Genomic DNA, 20153 nt, shown 5'->3' on the forward strand with positions numbered 1-20153 from the left:
GACTTCGCCATACCCCTGTGGAGGGCTTGAAAAACAGATCTTTAATAGGTATACAGGGCCTATGAGTTGTGAGGAATTTTTATCATGACAATTCCTTTCCCCATGCCTGATATGACTGACAGGCTGCGGGGTGGCTGATATTATACCTACAGATGTAAGAGGACCGATCCATCTTTAACAAAAAGGCCAGGAGGAGAGAGAATCTTGAGCTTACTTTCTTTTACGTATCTTATTGACAAGTTCAATTTCTAGAATGTAAGCACTTTCTTGTCAGAATGAAATCTTGCTGTAACTTCTTTCTTTGGCTAAATATCTCTTAATTCTTGTTCGGGAACGAAAACATTGGGAACCTAGGATAATTTTCACGTTGTAAATTTGCAAGTTGATCCAAACGTATAGAATTTTAGAGTTTTTCCTTGCTCATATTCATTCCAAATTTGGTATTCTACTTTTAAAGTTTGATATTCCAAGAGAGACCTCGTGTATTTTATTAATTCTTTATTGCGTTATAGAAAAAAAAAAGATTTATGAATTGATTTCATCTACACAGTCATATTAGATAATGCTTCAAAATTAAATTTAACACAAGTTTGGCTTTCCAGAAAGCCTGAAATGTCATCTCTTTGGTATCAATAATGTCAAAGAAATAAAACAGAAAGGGAAATATTTTAATGTAAAGAATATATGGATTATTACACCTGAAGTTCCCAAATGACTTATTCAGCAAACTCCACAGTCAACTACGCCGTTTCTTTTGGCCGCAGTATATATATGGAAAGCATGGACGTCTGCAAGAGCACCCAAGCCGATTTTTGGTGAAATTTCATTCTAGCGGTCTTTGTGCTTCTGGGTGTTAACAATTTACTTAAATTCAAATACTTTCCTTGAACTATATTTTCTTAACACAATACGGAATTATAAACAATAATTATCATTCATTTAAAAACAGGTAATCATTAAAGTTTGACAGGAATTAATTTGATAAATCCAATTACAGACTAGTTGACATGTAATTTATTTATTGCTCAGGATAAACATCCTATGGCATATAACAAAATGTACAATAATATTTACATAGGAAATGAACGGTTGTACATATGATGGGAAAAAAAGTCACAATGATACTGTATGACAGGGATCTTATAACTGTCCTTTACAGATTTACAAATGTAATAAATACAATATGCATGTAAAGTTTACATATATCATACATATAAATTATTGGCAGTTCCTTATTTCAAAAGCTTTTAAAATATATTTTCCAAGATTACAGAGTTCTTTGACATTATTAACACTAATAAGCTGTATAAATTTAAACACAGAGGGTTTACTCCAATAATATTTCTTAATGAATTTTTTTCTCAAGTCTACGTATTTAGGGCATATGAGTATAAAATGATATTCATCCTCTATATCTTTATGTGATTTACAAATTGGACAAAATCTTTGGTCTTTGGACTAAAAAATTAACATAAAATTAGCGTTGACCACTCTTCGTTCATTTTTTGCAGAATCTAATTGTAAGCTTGTTCATTTGTGCGAGAACCAGTTTTCCCTTCGCGTCAACAAGGCAAGCGGTATATCTAGTCTTCCCGACTCCCGACGGTCCCGGATTTGGGATTTTCAGCGATTTCTTTTTTACCGGTGCACAGATTTTATTAAAACTTCTCAGGCACATTTTCTGGGTTTATATAAATTCTTTAGTGCATAAAAACTTTAGGTAACTTGTCTTTTTATTACTGAATCAGCAGTATCACCTGCCAAAAAGCGGTAAATCTAGTACTCTGTTATAAATGTTAAAACCAAAAACGGACACTGATATTTTCGTAAAATCGCGATTAAAACAACAAAATGAAGAATATATTTTTTAAACAAATAACTGGGAAACCTCATTTAAATGCTTGATAATTTGTACGCACTGAAACTCACATATTCTATTTTTTTTTAATTAAGAGTTATGCTTATTAATTATCGATACACAGCGATGAGCGGAGACGTGAGGTTTCGTAGATCATAATATTGATATTATTTGGGAAGATGTTTCTTTTTTTAAAAAGATAGAATTAGTGGGCATGCCGAATTAGTGTTTCAGTGAAATTGAAGGTGTTAGAAAAGTATGAACAATTTAATTTTAGAGATTCTAACATCAAAATGACTTATAAAGTCGGGTTCCTTATAAACCTTGTAAACCTTATAATGAAGAAGATAATCACTTACTATAAAAGCTTTATTAAAGCAGTGTTTGCTTGGGTAAAATAATTAATTTCCTAATCACCTGGCTGATACAATGAAAGTGGAGAGATATTCTGTCAAATTAAAAAAAGTCATTATGTATTGTAAACTGCTTCTAAATTAGGGCTGGGCAATAATATCGATATTTCAATATATTGCAATACAATGACAAAAAATATCGTATCGCAATACAATTTTGTAATATCGATATATTGGCAATATACATAGATTAAGGAATTTTGTCATTAAATATAAAAATGGACTTATAAAAGTTTGTTATTAAGCCAAACAGTAAGTCAGAAGTTGTTTTGTGGTAAAATTTCAGAGCATAACTTAAATGAAATCAACAAGATTTTTTTCCGTGTCGGTTACTTATCATAGTTGTGTACATTCTGCATGTAAATTAAAGTAAATATAGTAAGAAAATGCCATTTTTATTACATTGAAAATATTGCAATACATATCGCAATACATTTAAAAATATCGCAATATATCGCAATACGAATTCTCAGGCCAATACCCAGCCCTATTCTAAATCAAAACTATTAGTATTAACCATGACTTTTTAACATAACATGTAACCATGGTAACCGGGGACAAACCATGATCCTTAAAATATTACTGGTAATCTGATAACGTTTTTGTCATTGTGTAGATTTTCATACGATAAGTAGAATTTAGAGTTAACTTCAAATCAGTCAACAAAAAGTAAAGATAAACTAGAGCAAAGCTCGTTGCAAAGCAACGAATAGGTCTTCCGTCCTGTTTGACCGGAAGTAGCTTTCATTTTTAACAAAAATGAGAAATAACGCCCAAAATGCTTTGAATACTCTAAAACTATGTTAATTAATGCAAAAATAAGCCACTTTTTGCTACTTCCGGTTTGACCAGAAGTGACAACGACGCACAGAAAATTAATTTTTAAGCTCCCAGAGACATATGTTACCCAAAAACTTGTCAAAAACGGCAAAAATACGCGTTTTCCTAATACTTCCGGTTAGGCCGGAAGTGACGACGCTGGATGTATTTTGACGACTTCATTAGATTAAGCTTGACATTTTCAACAACTTTGCTTCTTTGATGTATAACAAATTCTCAATACTTTTTGAGATACCTGGAAAAAATTTTTGTCCCCTCTAGATCCCTTAATTTAGGGGTCAGCCCTTTTTCCGACATATTATTTGAAAGATCTTCTAATTCTGCACAAATTATGTTCTATATTTTTTAGCAAAATATTCTCAGTTTAGAAGATAAAAAGCAAAATATGAGTAATTTTTGGTTCTTTTAAGCGTTCTAATTTTTGAACTTCAATCCTTCTATTATCTAAAATCAGTAGAATTTCTGCTCTAGCTTTAGCCGTCTCTGAGCCTTTGTCTGCAAACGAAAGCCTATAAATTTTCGTTTAAAGGGAAATAACTCAAAACCGGAAGTGACTTTTTGAAATTTTAGTCAGCATTCTGATAGAGTTTATAAACGTCTATAACCTCTGAAAATTTGAGAGAAATCCGTTGAGAAATGAGTGAGATATGAGGCCTCAAAGTTGCGGTCTAGGAAGCAGAAGAAAAAAAGAATAATAAGCTTTACCAACAGAATCAGTAGAAGGTCTTCCGTTGGAAACAGAAGACCTTAATAAAAATAAATTAATTAATAAAGGGGGGATCCGACGTATATATGTCAATGTCGTACGTAGAGCCTGTGAACATAATGTGGCAATGAACGATTTATACACGGAAAAAAAGAAATTATATGGGTGTTTTAGGCGTACAAATTATCTGGTATGTAAATGAGGTTTTCTGCTTATTTGTTGAAAAAATTATTATTCATTTTGTTGTTTTTAATCGCGATTCTACGAAAACATCGGTGTCCGTTTTTGGTTTTAACATTTATAACAGAGTACTAGATTTACCGCTTTTTGGCAGATGAAACATCTAGTTCAGTAATAAAAAGACAAGTTACCTAAAGTTTTTATGCACTAAAGAATTTATATAAACCCAGAAAATGTGCCTGAGAAGTTTTAATAAAATCTGTGCACCGGTAAAAAAGAAATCGCTGAAAATCCCAAATCCGGGACCGTCGGGAGTCGGGCGTCGGGAGTCGGGAAGACTAGATATACCGCTTGCCGGTCAACAAATCTATGTATAGAAATCACGTCATTGTCAATTCTCCTTGTGTGGCTTACCAATTTAATAAGGCATAGTATTAAGGATCAATATATATACAACACACCAAAACTATAGATTTTTATAAGCATCGTACTTCTTTTCTAAATTTTCCTTGGCTTTCAAATAGGCCTAAACCGAAAGTAGATCACACACTCCTAAGCTAGTTCTTCTAAAAGAAAACCAGTTTACAGGCTATTTGGAACTCTGTAAAACATCGAGGACTCCCGAAAGATTAATGGAGGCTTACACTAGGACTTCACTTCCGGCATACAATCTTAATGTGTCATCTCCCGAGGGAGATGACAATAAAATATTTATCAGAATGTTAAACGAACAGAACATACATCAGTATTGATATTTTTTAACAATCAAAAATTGTTGAGTTCGTAAACATTTCATGAATTTTCTTATGTTTTGAAGAGTACAAGAAAATAAAATCACATATGAAGTACTTAGAGTCAGTTCAGTAAACCCTAAGAATAAATGTAGTTTAGATTGTCTGTGTGAAATCTATTGAAAATGTACAATCTTCGGTCTTCTATATCACACACGAAACTGTCATGGCACAGGGAATACATTGTAAACATTGAATACTTCCAATGTACTGGGTTCACCAAAATGAATATTTTTGACCCAATTTAGTTAAAAGAATTACCCTATTTAATTAAATGAATAAATAACGATAGAAGTTGTTGATTTGGTTACGACTGGATATAAAGTAAACAATTTCCAAAAATAAGAAATCAGAACTGAAATTAACTCATGCTCATAAAGTCCTACGAACAAAAAAATATAATAAACTGAAGAAGAAATGTTATCATTCGAAATCTCACATATCTGCATTTAGTATATAGTTTTCTGAGGGAAAATTTGGCGATCCAAAAGATTATGTTCGGAATGTGTATATCTTTTAAATCTAAGTTTCCAAATAAACAGTTTGAAAAAAAAAAATGAATGACTTTATTGAAATAAAATAATATTTATTAATATGGAATTTTACTTATTCACTGTACATGTAGTCAATGACTGCTTCTTGTGCGCGTGATTGCATCAATACTATTATATGTAAATGATGACTTAAAGATTTTGTTTTCCAAATACCAGTCTACTTTTTGTTACTCTTAATACATTGAACAAAAGACATATTTCTGATTGATTTATACATATCCGAGACTTCGCCTCACCAGTGTGTCTGCAAACCTATTTTGAGCCCATTACGAAGCAATCAGAATATGTAAGGCCTGCCTACATGGATATGTCATCGAAGTTAGAATCCGATAATAATGAAAGTAAATCGAGAAAATCTCCAAGAAGCAATGATTTGTTGTATTTTTTGTATTGAAAATAAATTAAAAAAAGATATTCAAAAATGTTCAACATGAAAATCGAAACTTTAGCGCATTATGTGCATCTACATGTATGTAGAATACATTGTTTTGTTCGTTAGATTACTTATTAATAAACTAGTAGACTCGATGAGTATTGATAGTCAGCTGTGAAACCATGTAAACAATTATTAGCAAAGTTAAAAGTTTTTCATATCAATTTTGAAGACCATATAGGTAAAGAATCATTTATATTAAATGTGACATTTTGCCTGATTATGCCATCAAATTTTTTTTTCTCTGTGCAACCAGTCCACGTAATTTTTGAACGGCCATCGTAATTTCTATAGCAGTTTAGAGAATGGCCATACTTCAGGCGCTTGTGGGTAATCCCCACCAGTGTACTAGTCCTTCTCCAGTCTCACCATAGAAACCTATAACTATGCACAATCCTGCAGAGGATAACTTCACATAGAGAACTATGAATAAACCTTTCTCGTGACTTTATGTCCTTAATTTCAATATAGATTCTCATGCCTCCCCCTCTCCAACTTTTTATAAAACAAAACAAAACAAAAACAAAACAAAACAAAACAAAAAAAACAACGTAATTTTACTTGTACCTTGACGACATTGTGAGTGAATTTTATGGTTTTGAACACATACTCTGTGCAATCGCCATTTTCACAATCTAAAGATTTTGTGATTTCGGAAGATGTAGCGGTAATGAGCACCCAACAGATGAAATGCAGCGATAGTCGTGAGATGGAATTTGTTGCAATGTATACGTAGCGATTTTATTGAACTCCTGTGTCTTATCTTTGTGCGAGTGTTATGAAAAATAAGATGAGACAGAGTAAATATGTTATAATTTTTAAGACAAAATCCAAGTTAACTAAAATATATATATATATATATATGCTAGTATTTTAAGAAGACAATCCTCTGAGTCTCTATGCATTTTTTTTTCAGTGCAAACTCAATAACTCTCCAAGTCTCATACAAAAAAAAATCCGTATCAAATTAATTGATCTGGTTTGAAATAATAATGCGTATGGTCACTATATTTTCCAGATACGTGTGTATTTTTTTCTCTGCTTGCTTACAAATAGATTAACTAAATATTATAAATTCATGTATTGAAATTTTGCGGATGTTTGTTAATGCGCTGTAAACAGACGATGTGGTACAGTCCTATTAACAGTAACGGTTCGGTTTCTAGTTACGTCTTACTCACAACCCACATCTTTGAATTTTCAAATTTTCTTTGTTGTTGTTTAATTTGTATTTCTAAGCTTTTTAAATAGGTGGTACCAAAATTTCCAAAAATGAGTGGTACAGGTATAGAGCTTTCAAAAACAAGACCCCCCCCTATTTTCCTAGTTTCGAATCGACTTTTCATTATCGAATCATGTGCCTTCTATTGTTGCCGACTTAATAAATAAAACCAGTTGGTCAAAATTATTGTAGAAATATATACCTTAAAGAAGGTTTGTATATAAGTACTACTTGTTGATTGAAAGGACTATTTTTCTAAAACTAAACAATATGAAAAATGTAGTATTAATTATTGAGAAACTTTTAGTGACATGGGTTATTACATGTAAAATTAAATCAACCATCTCTGAGACATAATTATCATGGGATATTTTTGTTTGTAAATTGTTTTGATAGTATTTACACTTCTGTCAGCTTTCCTTGTTTTTGCATCCCGTAAAACGGCATTTTTCGTTCTTCGAAAATCCGTGATTCGTAACTAAGAAAACAACACGTGGTAAATTTGGATGTTAAAATTTCATTCAAAAGTCATTTATTGTTTCATTCGATATTCTGTCATGATATATTTATACTAAAAATTGATAACATGCTCAATCTGGATCGAAAAATATTGGAAAAAATTATTTAGACGAATTTGTTTGCACACTCGTTTTCTTTTACTTGCACTTCCGCGTGTTAAAATCTAGGTCATAGTTTCAAATTGTAAATACTGTGGGAAATAATCATGCAGATAATACAAAAACACAATACAGGGATTGAATAATCATCCTTTTATTGTACATGTATTTACCCTGTGATATTTTTTTTCACCCGTCTCTATGTTTTTCTAGAAAATTTAAATAAAATAAATATTCGATACTGGCAAACATTCGTTACCGGTGTCGCATAATATTTGGTCCGCCTCGTTTAAAGGTCCGGCCGGACCTAATACGATAACATATTAGGTCCGCCTGGCTCTATAAGAAAAGGTCCGCCCTCGGCCTATTATACAAATTGTATGCCTGTGTTCATTCGATATCAATTGAAAAACTATTGTTTTAAAATTAATTGAGGATATAAAGTCGTATTAATTGCTAGTGTTTCCTCCATGAGAATGTAGTAAACAATAAGTAAGAAATTAATACATAAATAATATATTTATTAAAGAAATGTATAGATTTATTGATCGAGTTTCCTGTCGGGAAGATGGGACATGCTTATTTTGTCGTTTAAATACACTGGTATCAACATTATCATTTAAAAAAAAATATTAAGAATACAAATGTACATACATTTACCTTCACCGCCTGTTTACTGGCAGATTAATCAGTATGCAATGAACAGATGAATGTTCGTAAGTCCAACACGAATCATTTAGTTACACTCTCTTTCCAATAAGTACATGATAAACGTCCGACTTCCACTCGCAAAAAAAATCACATACTCAGTAATTATGTTCCCCAAACGAAGTTTGGGAACATATTGTTTTTACTCTGTTTCTTATTATTATTATTTTTCTTCTTCCTGGGCACTTTTTTGTCCGCGAATGATCTCGTTAACTACACATCCGACTAAGGTGAAATGTTTTTAGGGTCATTAGATATGTTATGTAGATTTGTGGAACGAAGGTCATTTTGCGCGCACGTGCTTGCAAGAGCGCGCACGTGCAACACGAGAAATGATCAATATAATGAATATAAGCGTAACTTTTTTACATTTTTGATGAAATGCTTTAAAACTCATAATATTAGGATATAAAAGTAACATAGACGATATGACATAGTCAAAATAGCAAGATCTCACGCGCATGCACGTGCACTTCTCTCTGATTGGCTAAAACTAAAGTCTCAATATCTTTCTTGTTTTTTGACAAAATCCTTTGAAATTTTGAACTTTGCCATGCATTAGGATATTCTACAACATGATATATAGCAATTTTCATAAAAACATGTGCATGCACGTGCGCTGCAATTTGATTGGCTCAAACTTTAAATAGCTATAACTCCCTTGGTTTTCAACCAAACAGGATGGGATTTGGAACATAGATAGATATAATGGACTTCTACAAGAAGGTATAGTCACCATGCACATGCATACACGTGCATGTACTTGGGCTGCAATCTGATTGGCTGAAACTTAAAACAGCTATAACTCCCTTGGTTTTCAACCAAACAGGATGGTATTTTGAACATAGATAGATATAATGGACTTCTACAAGAAGTTATAGTCACCATGCACATGCATACACGTGCGTGTACTTGGGCTGCAATCTGATTGGCTGAAACTTAAAACAGCTATAACTCCCTTGGTTTTCAACAAAACGGGGTGAGATTTAGAACATAGATAGATGTAATGGACTTCTACAAGAAGGTATAGTCACCATGCTCATGTATGCACGTGTGTGCACGTGAAATGAGTAAATTCAAAAATACACTTGTATGAGCGTATTTGTAATACTTTTGGATTAAATACTTTAATATTAAGTATAATGAAATATACTAAATTGTGTAGACAAGAAGATATGGTCATTACGCACAGGCATTCATATGCGCACACGTGCAATGCTAAAATTTGAATGAACTTGGTACACTTCTGGGTAAACGTTGTTAAAGTCTAAAATGCATAGATTTTGTCTTATTTAATGAAGCTTACAGGAAATATGGCACCAAAAGGGAGTTGGGGAGCGTTTGGGGAACATCTGTAACGGTCCCCGTTACAATTAGCACTAGTTCAAAATATATTTCTTAATATAGTATTGATAAAAAAATCTGTCATTCTTTACGTTTAATATTGTTGTCAATAAGTGGGGGGTCACTGTGACAGGGGCTTATGTCACGGTGTACTACCCTACACCCGTTATTGTAAAAACAACATGCCTGCAGATTGGGCAGTTGGGGGTTAGTCTATAATTGTCTCGTTTGAGAAAACCTAAAGTACCATATCCCCTGTGTTTTTATAAGTTAACACTGTTTCTTACCTTTTCAAAGGCTAATATTTATCTACTAGATCTCTGCATTTCATTTCCTGAATTTTGCATTGCATTTTCCGACAATTTTTGTTATTATTTCGGAATCCGACATTTTTATTTTCATTTCCGACATTATTTTTTTTTTCTTCACATTTTTGGATTTTTTTAAAGATACCTTTATGGCACTTTAAGGTTAAGATATATAACAAAGATGGAAATAGATTTTTAATAGGGTATTGTATATATATATTATATAAATATTATTTATGACGGAAGTATGATTTTTTTTTCATTGCCGAAAAAATACTGACATGAATTTGACAAATGTCGGAGATGAAAACTTTTAAAATGTAAAAACTGTCGGAAATGAAAAGTTATTATTATCATTTTTTTTTGGTTGAAAATTCCGGAAATGAAATGCGGCCCACTAAATATTACTCTAGGACAAGGTAAATGTGCATTAATTGGCGAAATCAAACTAAAATCGATAGATTGCTGGATTTATAAATTCCTTTATTTTTCATATTTGATATACATGTCGCTCAAATAAAATCTATGTGCATTAATAATATATTTATACTTATGTCTCTCGGTTTCAATAAAAATCCGAACATTTTAAAGGCCCCTCCTAAATGTTTTTTTTTTGGCGGGGGGGGGGGGATAGTAAAATCAAGCGGATACGTGTCAAAAAATTAAAAATATTAAAGAATACCGGTATTGTACATATATATCCTACATTTTTCCCCCCAGCTTGAGTTTAAAGACACCCCCAATTTCATACTAGAATTTCCCGTTAGCATCTAACAAACACTTCCGACCATGGAAATACTGCTTCAATACAGATTTTTTTTCTCACTTTCCACTGTTTTACGAGCTATAGGAAGAATTTTTTCAACCAATACATATTAAAGAGAAACTTAAAACGCATACAATTTTTTTTATATAAATTAAATAGAAATAGTCTTCTAATATCATGACGTATCATAAACTTCGTTGTAGCTACTTGTTTAACGTTAGATTTTTCTATGACTGTAAGAGGCTATTTTGATTTCTTTTCATCATCGGCCACATCAGCGGCTGATCTATTTGTAATTGTGTTAGAAATCGCACATGGAAAAATGAGATGTTCTTTGTATTAGTTCAGTAAAATAACTTTTAAATGATAACATGTGTAAAATCATGAGTAAAATATTTTTAAAAATTGTTTTAAACTAAGTATTAATTGTTGTTAATTATGTTTCAACTTCATAGTTATTTCTCATCAGATAATTGACAATTCATGGTTATACAAAAAAGAGTTTACAATAGGTACTCCCTGACTTGGGAGTGTGTAAGATATGGAAGAAAATCGTCATGATTTTCCGGATAATAATGACATTGTAAAAGTGCATGGTTAATAAGAATTGAAAAGTTGTTCAACTTGTAAAAAATTGTTTTGAATATGTTAGAGCTGCGAGTGACATAAGGATAATATCTCTTCATTTTGCACCGAGCCTTGCAGCATAGCCTATCCTGCAGAATCCAGTGACATTATCATGGGACAAAGATCCAGGTGGTTCATCTTGAGAGGCCTACATCTTCATTTTGATGACAATAAATTCTTATCATTTCTCATTGAAATTATTACATCGATAAATCCATTTTATGAGCAAATGTACTAAAATTTCTACTTATCTATTTTTTAAACTATTTATTTTGTTTTGAAGGCAGTCTGAAATAAAAATGATCACTATTTCAGCTTTGAATTAATATCGTGTGCTTTGCTAGCATAGATGTTTTTTTAATTGTGAAATTACTTTTTGAAATACAGAATTTTGTTCGCGGCCGATTTGATGCTTTGCATCAATTTAACTTGTGTGTGTTTGTAAATAGTTTATTCTGTTGCGCTCAGAGAGATATTCAAGAACGTATGCAGATATACAATACAAAAGACATATCCCCTGAAAATGTACATACACTGGATCGTTAACCGAAATCATTACAGTTTTGACTTCTTGTCAGTTTAATTGTACAAAAAAAACCCAAAAAACCAAACTACTAGTGCATGTCACGAACCAGAAAAAGTTAAAGGAACTCATAGCATCATAGAACAATGAATTACATGTATATATAATAATAGGCGCGATTTAAGAAATTTACTCTCTCAATGTACATAGGCGTCGAAACCGGGGGGGGGGGCACTTTTTTTGCAAAGATAGTCATATCAATATATGCAGTAAAAATTGGGACACAAGTTTAACCCACTTTCAACGGGCACGTTGCAGCGTAGTCAAAGAAGGGTAAGTAGTAGTGTTTGGGGAAAAATTGGTTCTGGAAAAAGTTAAAATCACCTCCCCCCCCCCGGTCAAAATTTCCTTTTTCTTTTTTGTGCTTGTCAAGTTTTTTTTTTTTAGGTTTGACAATTTTTTCCCTTTGAAATAGCCCCTCCCCTCCAATTTACTTCCGATGCCAATGATGTTACAGCAACTGAAATTTTATTTCTAAATTTTTAATTCTAAAGATTTTTACAGTTTACAGTGTAAGGAAGTATCATCTTACGTAGATTTTATAAGTATATTCCTTGTTTATATATTCAAATTAAACTGTAAAAAAAGAAATGAAATTCATAACCAATAGCATTACATGGAGTGCATGGTTAGAGCGTCAAAGTAATGATTGATTGATTGTATATTGTTTAACGTCCCTCTCGAGAATTTTTCGCTCATATGGAGACGTCACCGTATGCCGGTGAAGGGCCTCAAATTTTGACCTTTACTCGGCACTCAGGGCCATTGAGCAGTGAAGGATCTTTATCGTGCCAACGCCTGCCGCTGACACGGGGCCTCGGTTTTTAAGGTCTCATCCGAAGGACCCGCAACTTTCACTTCAAAGTGCCGAGCGCATGGCGAAGGAACAGTTGCTACCCATTTTATCGACTGCAGGGTCAGTCGCGGCCGAGATACGAACTCACGACCTCCCGATCACGGAGCGAACGCTCTACCGACTGAGCTACCGTGAACGGTGTCAAAGGAAGGAGTTGATCCTTACGTCGCAGGTTCGAATCCCTTTTTGGGACCTGGAAATCGGTCCTTCGGAGAAAACGTATAAACCGGGGTCCCGTGTCGCAGTAGGTGCTGGCACGAAAAAGATCACTCCCTACTCAATGGCCGTAAGTGCCGAGTTAAAGGACAAAATCTGTAGACAGCAGTCGGAAATTAAGTTAGCAATTGTCTATTTTTTTTTCAAAACAAATGGCGGACCCTTTCTTCTGGTGCGTTTTAAGGTCCCCCTGCTACTCTTAAGGCTTAAGTGAGCTTTTCTAATAAAAATTTGTCCGTTGTCTGTCGTCGTTCTCTATTGTTAATGAGAGAGATTGCCCCGTCTATAATTTTTGCTGTATAAGATATATCTGAAATATAAAGGGCGGACCTTTTCTGATAACTGCGTTTTAAGGTCCGCCCTGTCTCTTTCTTTAGTTTACGAAAATAAACTTGTCCAAATCTTTCTCTTTATGACATGAAGATATCTGAAATACAGAGGGCGGACCTTTTCTGATAACTGCGTTTTAGGTCCGCCCTGTCCCTTTCTCGTGTTTTTAAGCTACGAAAATTAACTTTGTCCAAAAATTTCCCTTTTAAACATAAAGATATCTGAAATACAGAGGGCGGACCTTTTCTGATAACTGCGTTTTAAGGTCCGCCCTGTCTCTTTCTTTAGTTTACGAAAATAAACTTGTCCAAATCTTTCTCTTTATGACATGAAGATATCTGAATTCCAGAGGGCGGACCTTTTCTGATAACTGCGTTTTAAGGTCCGCCCTGTCCCTTTCTCGTGTTTTTAAGCTACGAAAATTAACTTTGTCCAAAAATGTCCCTTTTAAACATAAAGATATCTGAAATACAGAGGGCGGACCTTTTCTGATAACTGCGTTTTAAGGCCCGCCCTGTCTCTTTCTTTAGTTTACGAAAATAAACTTGTCCAAATCTTTCTCTTTATGACATGAAGATATCTGAAATACAGAGGGCGGACCTTTTCTGATAACTGCGTTTTAAGGTCCGCCCTGTCCCTTTCTCGTGTTTTTAAGCTACGAAAATTAACTTTGTCCAAAAATTTCCCTTTTAAACATAAAGATATCTGAAATACAGAGGGCGGACCTTTTCTGATAACTGCGTTTTAAGGTCCGCCCTGTCTCTTTCTTTAGTTTACGAAAATAAACCCTATCCAAAAATTTCTCTTTATGACATGAAAATATCTGAATTCCAGAGGGCGGACCTTTTCTGATAACTGCGTTTTAAGGTCCGCCCTGTGCCTTTCTCGTGCTTTTAAGCTACGAAAATAAACTTTGTCCAACAATTTTCCTTTATGACATGAAGATATCTGAAATACAGAGGGCGGACCTTTTCTGATAACTGCGTTTTAAGGTCCGCCCTGTCCATTTCTCGTGTTTTTTAAGCTAAATAAACCCTGTCTAAAAATTTCTCATTATGACATGAAGATATCCGAAATACAGAGGCCGGACTTTTTCTGATAACTACGTTTTAGGGTTCGCCCTGTCCATTTCTCGTGTTTTTATGTTACGAAAATAAACTTTGTCCAACAATTTTCCTTTATGACATGAAGATATCTGAAATACAGAGGGCGGACCTGATCTGGTAACTGCGTTTTAAGGTCCGCCCTGTGCCTTTCTCGTGTTTTTAAGCTTCGAAAATAAACCCTGTCTAAAAATTTCTCTTTATGACATGAAGACATTTGAAATATACAGGGCGGACCTTTTCTGATAACTGCGTTTTAAGGTCCGCCCTGTGCCTTTCTCGTGTTTTTAAGCTACGAAAATAAACCCTGTCCAACAATTTCTCTTTATGACATGCAGATATCAGAAATATAAAGGGCGGACCTTTTCTGATAACTGCGTTTTAAGGTCCGCCCTGTCCCTTTCTCGTGTTTTTAAGCTACGAAAATAAACCCTGTCCAAAAATTTCTCTTTATGACATGCAGATATCTGATATATGAAGGGCGGACCTTTTCTGATAACTGCGTTTTAAGGTCCGCCCTGTGCCTTTCTCGTGTTTTTAAGCTACGAAAATAAACCCTGTCCAAAACTTTCCCGATAAAACATAAAGATATCTGAAATACAGAGGGCGGACCTTTTCTGATAACTGCGTTTTAAGGTCCGCCCTGTCCCTTTCTCGTGTTTTTAAGCTACGAAAATCGCAGCACAGTTAAGGCTACGAAAAGGAGGCGGAGCCTAATTTGTACGGGAAAACTTCACTATGACATCATACAAATTATACGTCATACAACATTTCTTTAAAATACCACAGAATGAGTTGATTTGCTAATTTAACCAGTAAGAAATCATCAAACTGCATAAAAACTTACTACAGAGTGTTGTTTTATCGTTAGTTAAATCCCACATAACAAGTTATGAACAAGTCACTGTCAATATGACGTCATTTCTTACAATGTGACGTAGTTGTAATGCAGTCAGAGACAGATCAAGTAATATTTTCTCAACAAAATATGTATTCTCTAAATAAATAAAATATTATTTACAGATATTCTATGTGTCAATAACTTGACTTTAAGGTCTTCTTCACTTTTTAATTAATCATTTTTTTGTACATAACGTATTTAATTGACACTGCCGTATATTTGTATGCAAGTACATCGGAGGGTAATGTGGGGGGTCTTAATAAATCGATCTAGTGCAAGGGCATACACTCTATGGATCAAAGTCAGATTTTACAATTCAACTCTAGAACTATTAAGGTATCTGAAAAGTGCTGCGATCCTGATGAAATCTTAAAAACAATTTAATTATATCAATATTTTATGCCGCTGACCAGCAAAAAATATAGCATTCGGTCATACAAATATAATTTTAACAATGAAATTGCAGAATTTAGACAGGATCGCAGCACTTTTTAGAAACTATAATACGTGTTGAAAATATTTATATAATAAACTTGGAAATTTAACTTGGTTATGCCCTTGCACTAGTGATATTTATATGTAACATCAATACTGCAAGTCACTGTGCTAAAATCGCGTGACTGACTTATCACGTGATTAGTCTAAATATAAAATATAATCGTCCTCGATATGTAGTTATTAATCATAATTACAATAATTCGATATAAATAATGGACTAAAATTAATCGCTATCCCAATTACGAATACATTTTTAAATACAAAATTTAGTGAATATTTCCATTGCGCACGTTAACTGTACTGCGATAAACCCTGTCCAAAAATTTCTCCTTATGACATGCAGATATCTGATATATGAAGGGCGGACCTTTTCTGATAACTGCGTTTTAAGGTCCGCCCTGTGCCTTTCTCGTGTTTTTAAGCTACGAAAATAAACCCTGTCCAAAAATTTCCCTTCATAACATACAGATATCTGAAATACAGAAGACGGGCCATATATACTAAGCTGCGCTTTAAGGTTTGTCATGTCACTTACTCTGATTCTTATGCTATACGAAAATAAACTCCGTATAAAATTTCCTTTACAATGAGCAAAGCCACCTTTAACCAAAATTATCTAAATGGAATGAAGTGCAGTCATATCCAAATAAAATTATTCAAAAGTTGTTTTTCTGGTTAAGGGTGGTCTTTGGCAACAAATTGTCATCGTTAGGTGGATACCTCAATATTTATTATATATTCCATACAAACTGGATAATTTTTTAGATTTATCATATGAGGGAACTATTAACATTGGCATATCATTATAGTGTGATTTGGTTTTATGCATGTATAAACTAAGATTGTATGACAAAATTCAGGTTAAGCAATGTGATTAAAAAATCACTAGTAGTGTGGGCGAAAATGCCTATCAAATGCGCTATGACTATTTCTGGGTACTGTTTTGGGGTGGGGTCTGCACAGATTCAAAATTTAAAAAATACTTGATACACAACATATGAAGAGGGTCAAGTGATGCAATGCTGGATCCAACTGTAAACACATGTATGCTTTATTTTTTCTTCTATTTTTGAGTACTAGTATATGCATGGACGAGAACTTATAAAAACTTTCCCCCTCAGGCTTATCCTTTCATACAGGCGTAAGATAAATAATTATAAAAAAAATTTTTGGCAAAAGGCTCCATGTCAGTTATAATAGAAAATAATTTACAGTTATTTAAAATGAAACATTAATTTCATAAAATTATACAATCAGCTTAAGTTTTTGGTCTGAGTCGCAAGTTCTTTTGTAAAACAACCCCTATTGTAATATGTTTTCCACATAGTGTGAGCTGCTTTAGTCTTGAACTGAACATTACAATCATGTGTTTTGTTTCTGCAGTAAATGTAATTAGAGATCGAATTCAATATTAGGCCATTCCAAGTTTTTGCTATGTTTAGCGTCCACCCATCTTTCAAAAACCTTCCTACCTATTCGCAAAAAACACACAGACGAAAAAAAAGAAAACACAGACTTTATAGTCATAAAAGTAACGTCTTTTAAAGGATTTGATTTCAAAAAAAATATCTTTTCTCCTTTCTAGATCTATACTGTAGCAAAATCCATATACTAAATGCTCAAAATATACCAAATATGAAAAATTGTAGACAGATTATAACAGGACATGACAGAATTCAAAGATTTCGACCAGAATAATCAATATCGGGTCTTCTGGTTTTCTCTGTTTTTTCTTATATTGGGTGTCAAAAACCAAGGCGCACGCGGACGCTAAACATAGAAAAAACTTGGAATGGCCTTAGGTTATATTTTACACTATCCACAAATAAAGGACCAAAATATGATTATAAACAGAAAACAAGATGTATATGTGAAGACTACAGGAAACCAGAGAATTACATGTACTCTTTATCGATCTTTCATGTAGTATTAAACTCCTCACTTGGGATAAGGAATTTCTTTAAATCATAAAAGGCTTTTTTTTTTTTATAAGTTAAGACTAACAATATTAAAAAGATCTTTCTTTTATATACAGAAAGAACCGCTGCATTTCATTTCCGACATTTCTTTTTTTATTTCCGAAATTACTCTTTTTTCCCTGACATTTATTTCTTTTCATTTCCGGAATTTTTGCTAGGTACCTCTCCGGCAATTTAATGTTTACCAGGTACATGTACGTAGAAAAGGAATTTTGAAAAAAAAAATATGATACACAACATTTTTAATTCAATTCAATTCACTTTATTGACAATTACCATGTCGGCATACTGTCATGAATATAAAAATTCTGTAAATATACATCTGTACATGAACCAAGTACATGTACGTAGAAAAGGAATGTTGAAAAAAAAATTATTATACACAACATTTTTAATATAAAAATTCTGTATATATACATCTGTACATGAAGCACTAGGTCTAGTTAACAGAAATTTTTTCATCGCATTTAATGTTCACTAAATCAAATGTCAAAGACTGTGCCGAACTTATGTCCAAGACATTTGATTTACTAAACAGTCAATGATTTATTCTTTAAAATTTTCCATTACCGAAATTTAAATCAATTGCGTTTCATGTATAGATATCAGAGATTTAAAACAATGCCCGATTCTTATCGACTCGGAATTTAAATATCAGACACAGTTTTAATTCAATTAGTTCGAATTTAACTCATCGAAACGTGGGTATATTTAAGTTCAATATCGATGAAAATTTTAATTTGAACATAAATATCAAATCTCATGTAAATTATTACACGCTTAATCTAGTATTTTTAAATTTTAGCTCAGATTATGATACGCCATATTTAGCTTTAAATATTCAAATAAAGACTATACGATTATAATTATCATAAATGTCGCAGTTTTGAAGTGAACGCATGAATATTTTGTTCCTTAGCATAATTTATTAATTAAAAAACTTCAAATCTATTGATATATAAAGCTAACACATGACCATTAGGTTCACCGACCATTCAATGACAGCGCCATCTGCCGCGGGCTCTACCTGTGGGTACCTGTCAGGTAAACAAATACGTCACACCCCATTGTTTTATTAGCTATACACACCGACAGGTTTCACACCTTTAATCGTACTAATTTACACAAAGTAAATTCTAAGGAAAAACAAACACTTGCACAATAATTGTGGCATTATTTTTAAAGAAATTATGGTCCTAAACGGCAATGCTGAAAGCACACTAAACGCGTAGATTCTTGTCTAGAAATATGTGTATGTTGTACAAAATATAAAACACAACAGGGTAAATCCTTCTTATCATATAGTATAAACTGATTCTCTTTAATTTCATATGTTATAGTCAAGATTAAAACATTTTGCACCACCCGGACCTTAAAACGTAGGGGGACCTTTTCTTATACGGGCCGGACCTTTTCTTATAAAAGGCAGACCTAATATGTTATCGTATTTGGTCCGGCCGGACCTTTAAACTAGGCGGACCAAATATTATGCGACACCGGTCAAACGACTGTATACTGTGTGCTCTACCTCTTTTTGGTCGCTCGAGAAAAGAAATAAACTTGACACTCTGTATTAATTTTACATAACAATTCAAAACTGCGCACTGCACTATAACCCTATAAAGAATTTTTGAAAAGCACTTGTAAACAACCAGTAAACACCTAATCTGTCTTTTTCTCGCTCAGTCGCTGCAGTCAAAAGTTGTCTCTGATGACGTAATACGTTATGGGCGATAACTCGCGTCACTAAAAAAATATTGATAGCCCAGGTAAATTTTAATCGCGCAGCAGAAGTCATAGCAGGCGGTTTTCAATTAAACAGCTATGGGAATTGAAATCATATGAGACCGGCTGACAATTATGTATATATTATTCCAATTTTACAAAAATCTCCGTACTTGACCTTTAATTTTATTAGTAGTTGCAAAAATGTAAAGGTCGCCATATTATATATGATAGAAGTTTTATGTCAACATAAAAAACTGAACATTTTTTCTTAACATTATCGACAAAAAATTAGCTAAAAATGGTTCAAATGCATAATTCTAATGCTGAACGTTCCGAAATACTTGCTACTTCTGAACTACTCTTAAATTGTGAATACCGGGAAACTGTTTTACATAAGTTGTACATTAAAGAAAATACCGGAATGAAGATACATGACAAGGAGTTATTGCCCTCGTCAATATTTTTAAAGATTGAATAATTAATAAAAAAGAAAATAAACATTTTTTTTATACTTAACAATTACGTATTTATCATTACACCTATTAAAAAAATATTCTAATAACAATTGTAGTTCTACTTGGCATGAATTTTA

This window comes from Saccostrea cucullata, unplaced genomic scaffold (assembly GCF_032062105.1).
Source record: "Saccostrea cucullata isolate Sc308-1 unplaced genomic scaffold, CSIRO_AGI_Scuc_v1 ctg2293, whole genome shotgun sequence".
NCBI lineage: Eukaryota > Metazoa > Mollusca > Bivalvia > Ostreida > Ostreidae > Saccostrea > Saccostrea cuccullata.